The sequence below is a fragment of the Bemisia tabaci genome, chromosome 5 (assembly GCF_918797505.1).
Source record: "Bemisia tabaci chromosome 5, PGI_BMITA_v3".
Taxonomy (NCBI): domain Eukaryota; kingdom Metazoa; phylum Arthropoda; class Insecta; order Hemiptera; family Aleyrodidae; genus Bemisia; species Bemisia tabaci.
Genome location: NC_092797.1, coordinates 40,918,811 through 40,931,706, shown reverse-complemented (window position 1 = coordinate 40,931,706; position 12,896 = coordinate 40,918,811). Strand labels below are relative to the sequence as shown.

General features: G+C 40.1%; 1 protein-coding gene across 2 annotated transcripts in view; it reads left to right on the top strand.

Annotated features, from left to right (window-relative positions):
• The window catches only part of LOC109040683 (uncharacterized), a 272,839-nt gene that overhangs the window by 98,720 nt on the left and 161,223 nt on the right, over positions 1-12,896 (top strand). For both annotated transcript variants that reach the window (XM_072300729.1, XM_019056686.2), the window contains one exon: positions 12,703-12,759. The gene's annotated coding sequence lies outside the window, so the exon portion shown is untranslated. The remainder of the gene's footprint in view (positions 1-12,702; positions 12,760-12,896) is intronic.

Here is a 12,896-nt window from a genome sequence, read left to right as displayed (position 1 = left end):
GCATAGACTTTCTGTCATGCTCAAGTTTTACATGGGAAACCCTTCAACGTGAATTTTTGAAAACTTCTAGGATTTTCCTTCTCTGTGCAAAGAAAACTCACTGAAAACTCCAACGAGTAAAATTGATTTGTTCTCCATCCAAAAAATAAAACGGGAGCGGATATTTTTAAACACCGCAAACGAGATACGTATGGTCTGGTAGTTTCACCGCCGATATTTAAACCGAGGAAGTCTTATAGCATTCTCGCACGATTGCCAAACTCCAAAAGTATCCTTACAGTGTCCGAGGGTTGTGTGGAAATGTAGGTGTTGATCAGTACCTCTTTTGCACAATATAACATCATCATTGATCTCCATGTTCTACATGAAACTTTAGATTGAAAGATGCCACCAATTTGGAAAAAATATTAGGAGCAAGCAGGTGCAGATCATATGCCCGTTAAATTAGCTTATTCGAGCAAGGCATCAGGATACAAAGGACTTAAAATCTAGAAGCATTCTCGAGAGAAAATTCTGGTTATTATCTCACGTTTCCTACATTTGTTCACTGAGCGGTGCACGTAAGACGTCGTGTAATTCCAAGCGATCCATCTTAATACTTTCAAACTGATGCACCTGTGCAATTTTTTAATTAATCTTTCTCTCCCTCGCCCGAGACGCCACTCAAAACGAATCGCTTAGCACGCTCGATATTTTTTCCCCAATTTGCGTTGATGCAAGTGCTCAACAAAAAACCAAGCTATTTTTGACGAATCTGCTCTGTTTTAATGGATTGTTATCAATATTTTTTTAAACTAATTTGGTAGGTGGTAACGATAAAAGAAACATACAGTTTGAGTCAAAAGCTAGTCTACCACAAGTTCCTATCATATAGGTATTATTAATTCGTTTGTTTCTCAGTATTAACTGACTCTTTCGTTCAATTTTGTTGGTTATATTCATATGCGATGGTCAAAGTGTTGTTCTTCTTCTTCTTCTTCTTCCTCTTCTTCTTTTTTTTAAACAAAAAATTGTCAATGGGTCATTCCACGTCAACTGTGCCAAGCTCGGAACCCGACTCCCTCCGATTTGGCTGAAAATTGGCATACGAGGTCTTTACATCATTCTAAGAAACTAATTTTAAGGGTTTTCCTACCCAACGCCCCGTTTGCGATTGGGACCCCTAAAGATGGGGTGAATTTTAGCGATATGCGAATAAGCCCGTTTTAGTGTTTCTCATTTTCTTGACTTCCCTCTTTTTTTTCTTTTCTTTGCTTTTTTAAGTCATCAAGTTTTTTGGTCGACTGGTGGAAAGAAAATTTTAAAATGATAGTAAGAAGGGCTTACTTAACGCTTATTCTACCATTCCTATACCGGACGTCGCCAAGAAGAGAAATAAAAAAATTTCGCGGACTTTCCTCAATTTTCGCGCGCGATCTTCACTCACATAATCGAGAATATCATCGACCCCTGCCAGTGCCACATGATTTTTTTTAGCAGAGGAATGGAGGTAAACGACCGAATAGTCGGAGCTAGAAACACACTCATCTCAATGCAAGCGGCTTGAGAGTCGCAACTAAGTAGACGGCTTCATCCGGGAGGACGAGAGAGTAAACGAAGCTAATGGACGCGAGGGGTCTTGTCGGTAATTAACTCCCTCCGAGTGGCCACCCTCTTTAGCCAGCTCCCCGTGACCCTGAATTTTTCCCGCGTATTTCCTCTTCCGGCAACTTGCTTACGCCGGAAAATTGGCTTTTCCGAGTAATGACAACTTTCCACGTATTTACATAGAGTCCTCTCCGGAGAATTCCTCACTTCATAACTCTAACTTTTCATTTTATTTCCCCCTTTTTAAAAGCGTAATCATTATCGTTGCTTGTATTCCGCGGAGGTGCCCTGCATGATTCCCGTGCCCAAACCTCGCTTTGAAATGTGCATGTTAAAGTTCTTCAGGATTCACCCAGGGAAAGGAAAGTTCGATCAAATTATCGACTTCCAAATCGAGGGCTAACGGAAAACACCGCCTAACTGACAATTTCGGCAAAAATGAGTTAGCTGAGTTGCCACATTCTACAGTATAAAATACGCGAGTTGGTGATTTTAGTTTTTTTCCAATTTTGTAGGGGAGCGCCTCAATGACGTTTTAATGTATGAATAAATTGTAAATCTAACCTTAAAATTACAAAAATGGCAAAGTTTTCTCCTCGTTCGGCAAACTCGTCAGTTTGCAGATAGACGGTATTGTTCGTTTGCCATCGATATGGTAGTTAGCGATCGTCGGTTATTCTGTCACAATAATTATTATCTTATTTCCCTTCTGATACGTACTAATTTTGAAAAAAAAAAAAAACCTTAGAAAAACCTTGGTAAAGATGATCAGTTGGTCATTGCCAAGATATAGTTTATATCGATCAATATTTGTAATAATATTTATAATATCACTCGATATGTTCGAGTTGAAGCTCAATCGTAAATTTTTTACGGCGACTTTGAAGTTTTCTCAGAGAAACAACCCTTTTACCAACTCGAGTTTGCAACGGATCCAATTTCAACTCCCATATTAAGATGAGCCGTGAATACACCGTTGAGCATGAGCAAGGGGAGGGGGAGGGGTCGGCAAGAGAGCTTGCTCCTCTGTTCTGTACAAGATTCTTTTTTCATCGAGTTCATTTAAGCTAAGTAATGGTGGCTTGCGAGGTCACCTTCACACGATTTCTCCGGGCAATTTTCACGCCGATAATCCTTCGCGGGGTGACATAAAAGGATCCGGTAGTCAGGCGATAATTTCTATCATGCGCTCAGAACTTTATGTCCGTTTACAAAGCAATAAATTCAAGTTTTACGCTCGTTCCAGAAAGAGAATTTGTACTTTTGTGTGTCATATTCGTCCATATCCTTCTACAGCATAATCCTTAGATACCCAAGACTATTTCATACGCAAAGTCCTAAGTCGGTCAAATTGACTCGTAATTCAATACCTCAATTTTGTTCATTTTAGAAGTATTTTCCATGTTATTTCTATGTTTTTGAAGGTAAACAATTTTTTCCTCTAGCTTCGGCTGTGTGGACACTAAATTTTTTTGCTTTTCCAATTTGATATCTGATTATTTTTGTGTTTGTAGACCTACATTTAAAGCTCGTGTAACTTGCGGGCTACGTGTATATAGAGAGGCTCGGGTCATTTTCAGCCTTTTTGGACATCAAAGGATTAAAGTATTTTCCTCAGATATTACTGGGTTAGAAGGAGAAATACGTGAAGCAAAATAAGGGCTTTTGACTCCTGTAATTTTCACAGACCATGAAAATTGTGTCGCCTCGTTCGGCGCAACAAAAACGACTGGTTTTGAACTTTAGAGTGCTCTTTGTCTCCGAGTTAAAAACGTTGAATCTCTCGAATTTCATCGATCCAGAGTGATCGCTCACTCTTGAAAATTAAGCATGTAGGTATAGAATACTGTCGAGGATAAGTCTCGCTGAAGAAAAGTGTCTTCAAATGATCGTGTAGGCAATTTTCATTGCCCCTGAGTTAAAATAGTCGCATCACTCAAAAGTTCAACATGTTCATCAGGAGACACTGACGTAGCTGAAGAGAAGTGTACCGAAACCAAAACGCCTTCAGATTTTGTGCAGGCAACACCACATTGCCTCTGAGTTAAAATAGTCGCATCAAGCATTGGTGGAAGTTCGAAGTAGAGCAAGCTCTATTGGTTATACCCAATAAATGGGTTTGTCGCATGCAAGAGATACAGCCGTTTAATTAGACTTTTAGGGGTAAAATGCGGCACGAAAATCACGAAAGAAACATTTATAAAAGTCTGAAATCCACTCCTTGAGGCGCAATTTGTGTAGTTTGGAACACATTTTTTCAGATTCCCCGCTTCTGGGGGCAGTTTGAACTCATCGTATCTGGATACAAGTAATGGCAACCTCTGCCAACTTGCGGTTAACTGTAAACGGAGTTCTTGCATGTGTCAGGAATATGCAATTTAAGTACTTTGCCTCACGTAAAATTTCGCGAGAAACACGATGGTGCCATTGGTTCTCTGAAACGAACTCGAAAGCTTAAGAAAACTCTCTAAGTTCAGGCCGTAATGGAGGGTATATCCCACGCTATCCTGAGAGTCCACGTCTATGTATGTATCAAGTCAAACTCTCTATGCAAAGTTAGGGATCAAATACATCAACAGGGTTGCCCTTTTGTTGGGATCTATAAAACTGAAAATACGGCAACTCTACTAATGTATATGCCCCCTATATTTGCATAGAGTTTGACTTCATAGAGGTGGATCATGGTGGACTCTCAGGACAACGCTGTATATCCCCTCCATTAAGGTCTGAACTTCGCGAGCTTTTTTGAGCTTTCGAGTTCTCTCAGAGAAAATCAGTGGCACCATCATGTTCCCACGAAATTCTCGTAAGAAAAAGTAATTAAATTGCAAATTCCTCTCGTGTGCAAGAGCTCCATTTTGACTATAATATCAACATAACCTGTGACCTATGTATCAGTGAAATAGAGAGATGCACTGAAAAAAAATCTCGGTGTATTTACTAAGAAAATGATAAAATTACCAAGAATTCAGGGTTCTATTTGATCCCAGTTTTTTCTTGGTAAAATTGCCATTTATGGAATTGGTAATTTTACCGACAAATCTCGGTAGAATTATTGAACTTTCTCGGTAATTTTACTGGACCTTTGGAAAAAACTCCAATATTTTTTATCGACTGTGGTAGAATTACCAAGATGAAATGGCAAAGTTACCGGGAATTACCTGAAAAAAGCAGTAAAAATACCGGTTATCAGGTAAGCTTACCAGTCTGTCTTGGTGAAATTACCAATGATTGGTAAAAAAAGTGAGATGGTAAAGGTACCAACGGACCTTGGTAAAAACGCCGAGAATTTTTTTTCAGTGTGGGGTGCGTGGAGATTGACCACTATCAAGGATAAGGTTTCGCTCGTGAACAAAACGGATGAACAACAACAACGGATCGGCAACCAGCGAGGCAGCCTAAAATTGGTTTCCTGCCGCAATCGTTCCATTCCGCGTTGTTTAAAATATCCGGATTATCGATAGGGAGGAATGTTTCTGGGGTACACCTACGAGAATCCCAACGGGGAATTTCGTCTTTTTGACGCGGGAGGCCCGCGGTGGCGGCGGCAGACGGTGGACGGCGGGTGGCAGAGGCGGCGGCGGCGCGTCGCGACAGTGACGTCCGCGTGACGTTGGCGAACGGCGGCGACGAGGCACGAGGTTTCGTCCCGTCCGACGCGGCCCGGCGCGACGTTCATCTCTATCCCTCGCTTCTTCCCGCTTTTTACGAACGCCACCGCGCCCAATCCACCATCATCAATCACCCGGCGACGCAAATATAGGCCGATCCGAAACAGAGCGGACACCTAATAAGCCCCTCTCATTTGTTCATACCTCGTCAAATACTCCGCTGGTTGCTTTATCACAGTTCAGTGTCAATTACCTGCCTCCCTACTTATCGATTCGCGCGCCCTCTGCCCCCGGATTGGCTCGCCGGGGCCCTGTCCTCCGCGTGAAATGGGTCACTAAACACGACCCTAAAATCCGCCCGCGAACCGTTTATTTCAATCTGGCTTTTGAGTTAGCCCTCAGATTCCGCTCGTTCCGTCCAATTTCACCCGGAATGGCTCGGCCGAACTGGAGTACCACAATTGAGAGAGATCTATTTCAACCAACACAGGTCTCATGAAGTTCTTATAGCTGCGCTGGCGTCGATGGGGGTATGGGGGAGTAGCATGTGGTCTGGACCTCTCATCATATCTGACGAATTTTCCCTAGAAATCGCAGTTTTCATGATTTTTAGGAAACTTTACTTATGGACCTCTTAAGAGATGGGTACGAAGCTGGCTCTCCTCCTCTGAAAATGACCGAATATTTCATTGCTTATTTCTTTTAACTGATTTAACGAGTTCTTTATATTTAACTATCATTTGGACATATTTCTATCAAACGGAACTATGTGCATTAAGACATAAGCCCCAAGACCCGTTAAAATATATGCATAACAGGGCTCACGTCATAATGCAAATAGTTCCGTTGGATAGACATACGTTCATTTGTTTTTATGATATTTATGATTTGATGTGCTCGGGATTGGATGGCCTGACGAACAGTACTATGCCCTAATCGATCGTAGAAGAAGAAGACAAAGGAGACCCCTCCGTTTATGTCAATTTGGCTGCGAAAGGATTGCGCAAATGCCTCCTTTTTTACCTTTTTGGAGAGGCATAGGATTGCGAAAAAATTTTTGGTACAAAATATTCACATGTTAGCACGAATATTCAAGATTCAACGAGGAAGCCCTGATCTGACAACATTGGTAGTTTGTGTTAGATAACAACACCGCGAAAAACTGTTCATTCCCTCTTCTTTTACGGGCATGTCTCTCTTCGATGGAGAGCCCTCGCAGCACGAATTGCCCAGAGAGCTTTCATAGACATTTGAAAAGTGAATTAGGGGCCTGTGGCCGCTACGAGGCCACTGGAAACTCTACAAGTAAAAATCGTAGAACAACTATGTTCAAGTATTTTAAGAGATGAATGGATTCCAAACCCGACGGGTGCAACCGGAAGAAAGCGTACATTTATCTCTGATTGCAACGTTATGCACCTCTTTTATGTTTTAATTTTATTAAATGTTTTTAAAAAGCTACACATAGTTTTTCTGAAAAATTTTCGGGCATTTACCTAAATGATCTCGACTGAAAGTATCGAAAATTTTGTGAAAAAAAACGTGATATTTCCGATCGTTCAATTTTCTTTTAATGTAACAAAAAGAAAAAATAAAATAAAAATAAATATCATCCGAGTTTCTGAATCGAAACAAGGAGGAAAAATAATTTCCCTTTAATCATGGTAAAAACTGGAGCAGGAAGTCAAGAATGATGACACGCAGACATACAGTATTCTTATAGCCTTGCAGGAGGTGCTAATATGCGTTTCACGCCAACTGAACGACTGCAGTTTGTTTGGCGCATTGCGAGAAGTATTCATGCAGTCTGGTAGGCGCTAATATTGGCCGTAAGTTGACTGCACTGTTTAGCGCATTGCTTGAAGTATTCCGGAAGTCTTGCAGGCGCTAATGTATATTAGCGCCTGCACGCCGACCGCACTGTGTTTGGCGCGATTACTTGAACTCACGTTAGAATAATCGCGGCATCGAATAATAGAGATTGAAAGGTCCATGTTGTGTTTCGACGCCGCGCCGTACGAGCATTCCAACGTTGCCTCATTTCTCCCGATTAAATATTTGTTCCGAGAAAAATTAGTAAAGTTCTTTTAACCCACGACCATTATTCAATCTTCTCACTCCATTTATCATTAGAAGGTAAGATTCTGATGACTTGTCAACAAACTAACCTAAACTAGCGTTGACATAAATATCCTTTATTTTCCAACTGTTTCCTGCTTTGCCAAACTTGTACCTTAAATTATATTCATTTTAAATACGCGCATTCCTGTGGTAGATGTCAAGGTTTCAATTCGCGCAATCCTCGTGCCTTTTTCGCGCAATCCACATTTTTTTAGACCTTTTGCGCAATCCTGGTGTACCGATTAATTATCGCAGGAGAATTAAAAAAGTCTGAAATTCCCTCCTTAGCGCGCAAATTTTCTAGCTTGTAACACGCTTTTTAAAACTTTCCGCGTCCGCGAGCAATTTTTTTATGATGGCCAGCTATCAGTTTTACTCAGAAAGAGACGCAAGAAAATTTAATCTAAGTAAACAAACAATTTGGGTAATCCTTCAAAACTTTCCTCAAGTACGCTCTCAGTTAATTGAAAGCTTTTGTTTTTACAAAAGAAAGATTTCAGGAGGATTCAAATGCCTAAAAACGATTTAAAGTATACGCAGGTAAAAGGTTTGTGAGATTGTTTGTTTATTTAAGTCAGCTTTTTGTACAACCTTATTCGGGTGAGCTGGTCGCTGGCGACCAAAAAAACTGCCCGCGCTCGCAGGAAATTTAAAAAAGCGTAGTACAAACTACATAAATTGCACACTAAATGTTGGATTTCAAAAACACTAACGTGCATAGGGAAACTAATGGTACATACGTATTGTTTTTAAACCGGGCCAGAATTCATAGTTCCAAATTGCAAAATGTAGTCCATTTATTGTGCTCATGGTGATTTTATCCAAAGAAAAACTATTCATTCGGCTGTATCTCTTGCGAGCAGCAGACCCTTCAGACCATATTTTGTAGAAGGAACCAATGTTTTGGCTAAGTGAAGATACGCCTTGTTTAACACTATCCATTATCCACGTGGTGCATTTATTTACACTTTCTCCAGTGACCCATTATGACCGTCAGGGAGTTGGGTCGCATGCCGGCAACGGGTGCTATTCATGTGAGAAAATACACACTCCTGCAACAGTCACCATTATCGATATTATTTAATACACCTCATATGGAGGTCACACTGCGCGCACTATTCAGGAAGTTAATTTTTCGGTATATTAACCAAGAAAACGCGGGGGATTAGCTTCCGGGTGGAGGAGAAGTTCAAGGTGTTTCGAGGAACCTCTTCAAAACGCCCTTAATGCAGAATAATGTTCTAGACTCCAGTGGCGTGGCGTGCTTTGCGATATATCGATTCATCTACCATTTGAACCTATGAAAAAGAATCGATAGATAGGGTATTAGCAGCGAACACCTTGATAATCGATTCTTTACCATAGCTTCAAATGGGAAATATCGATAATCGATCATTCACGCCACGCCACTGCCAGACTCGCGGGCGTGAGGAGCTCGTTTAATACTTTCTAGCTGACTGACTTAAAGCGGAACTAATAACTAAACTCATTCCGAAAGAAACGCCGGGAGATCAATATGCAACGATAAGAACATTCTGCAATATTGCAGAAACCAAGTTGTAGAGCACTTTTCTTCCGGGAGACAAATATTGGCGGGATTGGAGTCTTTGTGACCGTCTACGGGGAGAGGCATTTTATAGCCAAAAACGCTACAATAAAGCTGTTACATAATCTATAAATAGGTATTTCTGATGTATATTTCAGCAGGAACGCGTATATATCGTAATAACTAAACTCATTCCGAAAGAAACGCCGGGAGATCAATATGCAACGATAAGAACATTCTGCAATATTGCAGAAACCAAGTTGTAGAGCACTTTTCCTCCGGGAGACAAATATTGGCGGGACTGGAGTCTTTGTGACCGTCTACGGGGAGAGGCATTTTATAGCCAAAAACGCTACAATAAAGCTGTTACATAATCTATAAATAGGTATTTCTGATGTATATTTCAGGAGGAACGCGTATATATCGTAATAACTAAACTCATTCCGAAAGAAACGCCGGGAGATCAATATGCAACGATAAGAACATTCTGCAATATTGCAGAAACCAAGTTGTAGAGCACTTTTCCTCCGGGAGACAAATATTGGCGGGACTGGAGTCTTTGTGACCGTCTACGGGGAGAGGCATTTTATAGCCAAAAACGCTACAATAAAGCTGTTACATAATCTATAAATAGGTATTTCTGATGTATATTTCAGCAGGAACGCGTATATATCGTAATAACTAAACTCATTCCGAAAGAAACGCCGGGAGATCAATATGCAACGACAAGAACATTCTGCAATATTGCAGAAACCAAGTTGTAGAGCACTTTTCCTCCGGGAGACAAATATTGGCGGGATTGGAGTCTTTGTGACCGTCTACGGGGAGAGGCATTTTATAGCCAAAAACGCTACAATAAAGCTGTTACATAATCTATAAATAGGTATTTCTGATGTATATTTCAGCAGGAACGCGTATATATCGTAATAACTAAACTCATTCCGAAAGAAACGCCAGGAGATCAATATGCAACGATAAGAACATTCTGCAATATTGCAGAAACCAAGTTGTAGAGCACTTTTCTTCCGGGAGACAAATATTGGCGGGATTGGAGTCTTTGTGACCGTCTACGGGGAGAGGCATTTCATAGCCAAAAATGCTGAAATTAAGCCGTTACATCATCTATTTTTTGCCTCTGAAATATGTGTTTCTGATGTATATTTTAGCAGAAACGCGTAATCGAGCTTGAAAAAACTCAAAAAGGTCTTTTGAGCTGGGAATCAGGCCCAAGTCATAGCACCTATTAAAAGTAAATCTAGTTACAGCCGGCTCTTTTAAGGACTATCTCCCTTCGATAGCTGCACAAATTTTAAAATTCGCCCAGGTGGATATTTAGAAGAAATCGTGATAAGAAATGAACATGTAATCTGTTTAAATGAGAAAATTCACGACCGTATCAAGTAATAAAAAAAATGTGGGTCCCATCTTCAGGATCTAAATAAAACGGGCCTATTTAGGGACTATCACCGGTCAACAGCCGCAAAAATCATGAAAATCAGCCTAATGGAATGGTAGAGTGCACTGTTACAAATAATGTCAATTTAGGAGATCAAAAAGCTCATAGTAAATATTTAAGGGGCTTGGAGGAAAAAGGCGCATCAGTGCAGTTTTTGAAAAAAGTAGAGTTGTTAATGTTTTTAGGTAAAGGTAGTCTTAATGCATATTCTGTGACAGGTCTGCTCTCAAATTATAATTTTGAAGCATCAAAAAGTCAGTTTGAACTTTCTCTCCGCCACAAGAATCCATCTAATTTCGAAACTTCAAACAAATATATCTCGATATTGCAAAAACTGCACTGATGCGCCTTGTCCTACAAGCCCCTCATTTGTAGTAATGATAGCCCGTAGTTAAAGCTTTCAGGACCGGAGCTTTTTTTAGTGCAAAAAAGGACAGAGGAGGATGCCGGAACTTTGGAGGTTCATGTGTGGGCTGATTTAACAAGAGGGTGAATTCATAGCAAATGAGCCACAAGAGATGGTGCATTCCTCTTGGAAGTATGCTTGAAGAGGGGGAAAGAGATGAGCATTTCAATTCAACTAATGGAAGGAAGCCTTAATGTTGACTTCGACGGAAGGAGTTTGGACGGTCGATCTCGTCATGATCCTTTGTTCTCGGGATCCAGTTCGTCCTGTTTAACGTTTCCGCTAAAACTGTTCCTTGCCCTTTGCTCTCGCTTGTAATTTCTAATCAATCGGGTACTTGTATGGCTTCACTGTTCTGCTTTGTTCGCGAACAATCATCTTAAAAAAAACAGGCAACTGAAAACTCTCGAACCTTCAAAGTTGCTCTTTCTGTTCATTGAATTTACAGAGCTCTTGTAACTTTAAAAAAATTAAAATGATCAGTATGTACGGTACACTGCCGTGCTGAGGAAGAACGCCGAATGAACATTCGAGAGTTGCCAAATTTACCCAAGTAAGACAAGTATATTTAAGGAAATTTATGCGTATTTTTCCTTGAAATTTTCAGTTATTTTAAATTAAATTGCGGAAAAAATTGTCTGAAAAATTGGAGAAAAATTATTCAGAGTCTCCTCAGGTAATTCGTTTTTTATCGAAATAAATATGGCAACGCCTAAATGCTCATACGACGTTCCTCCTTAGCGCGGCAGTACAGTAAAGTGCCCATTTGCATGTGAAGAAAGCAGAGACGGAGTAATGTAGTGGGTATGTTGCATACACGAGACACATATGAATGAATTTACTTTAGAGAGGTAAAAATTGCTCGAAAATTACGATGAGCACATCAAAAAAGTCAGGATTTCCCCTCTCAACGCAAAATTTGCCTTCTATAGCTATGGACACGTTTAATCACTCGTCGGGTACTAGGTTCATGCACAAAGCGATGAAAGAAAACCATACCCAAGTACACAAAAAATATCGAAAACTGTTATCAATCTTTATTTTCGAGAGCGATTTCTATAGCTGTTAATACCGTAGAGTATACAAATTTGTCTGTTTGTCTTGTATGAAACAGACCCATCATTGATGTAGAAATTTGGATACGTTAAGAGCAACGGTAAATTCGGCAAATGTTTATAGAAGTACGGTAATACTGTCATGCAATGAAAACCCGTCGTATGAAATTATCAAATCCGCTGCATTAAACTGGAAATTATACTCTCTGATAATTTTTCAGGAAAATATGCTCAAGTTTTCAACAAAATTTGTATAATCTTGATGTTTATACGGCGTTTCTCCTTAGCTCAACGGAATGGATGACATTAGTAGCAGTGCAAACCTTAGGATACAACTATTCGTGCTCTATGGATGTGCGTGTTGCCTACGAAAAAATTGAAGGCGATTTCGTTGACCTGTCGCGTCGGTCGCGGTCGCGCACTCTTAGTAGCTCAGCGTCTGATGATAGGATAATGGTGATACTGCTGTGCTAAGGAAGAACGGTGCATGAAAATTCCGACGATGCCAAAGTTTTTTCGTTAAAACGTCCAATTTTATGGAAAGCTATGAATCTTGCCAGCAAAAATTTTCTGGTCTGCTAAATTAAATTACGAAGGAAATGATCACCAAATTAAGAAAAACATGCACAAGTTTTCAATGAAATTTGTAACCTATCCCAAGATATTTGCCAAATTTTACGTATTATTTCAGTGTTTTTTCTCAGTATGGTCGTTAGAAAATACCGAGTTCTTTTTCCTCAGGCCGTATTCAATACGATTTTACGCTAAGCAAGAATCGTCATTCAGTTTCATGGTACCGCACGGCTTGTATTGCTATTAGGTCATTAAGCGTTGTTTTTTTAGCTATGGTTCATTGAGAATACATAAAAAATAACTTTATATATTGGTTCTAAAAACGCATCATACTTGTTTGTTCGCAGGAGCTTGGCCGAGCATATTCAAAAGAGGCAAAAGGGATTTAAACATGCTATAATAAGGTAAGGTAATAACATACATATAACAATTGCTGGTTTATAGCTCATTGCTTTGAAATACCACTTAAAAAGAGGAATAAATAGTCCGTCAAGATATTAGCCCGACAAAGCGTAAGCTCTAGGTGACAAAGCAGGTTTTT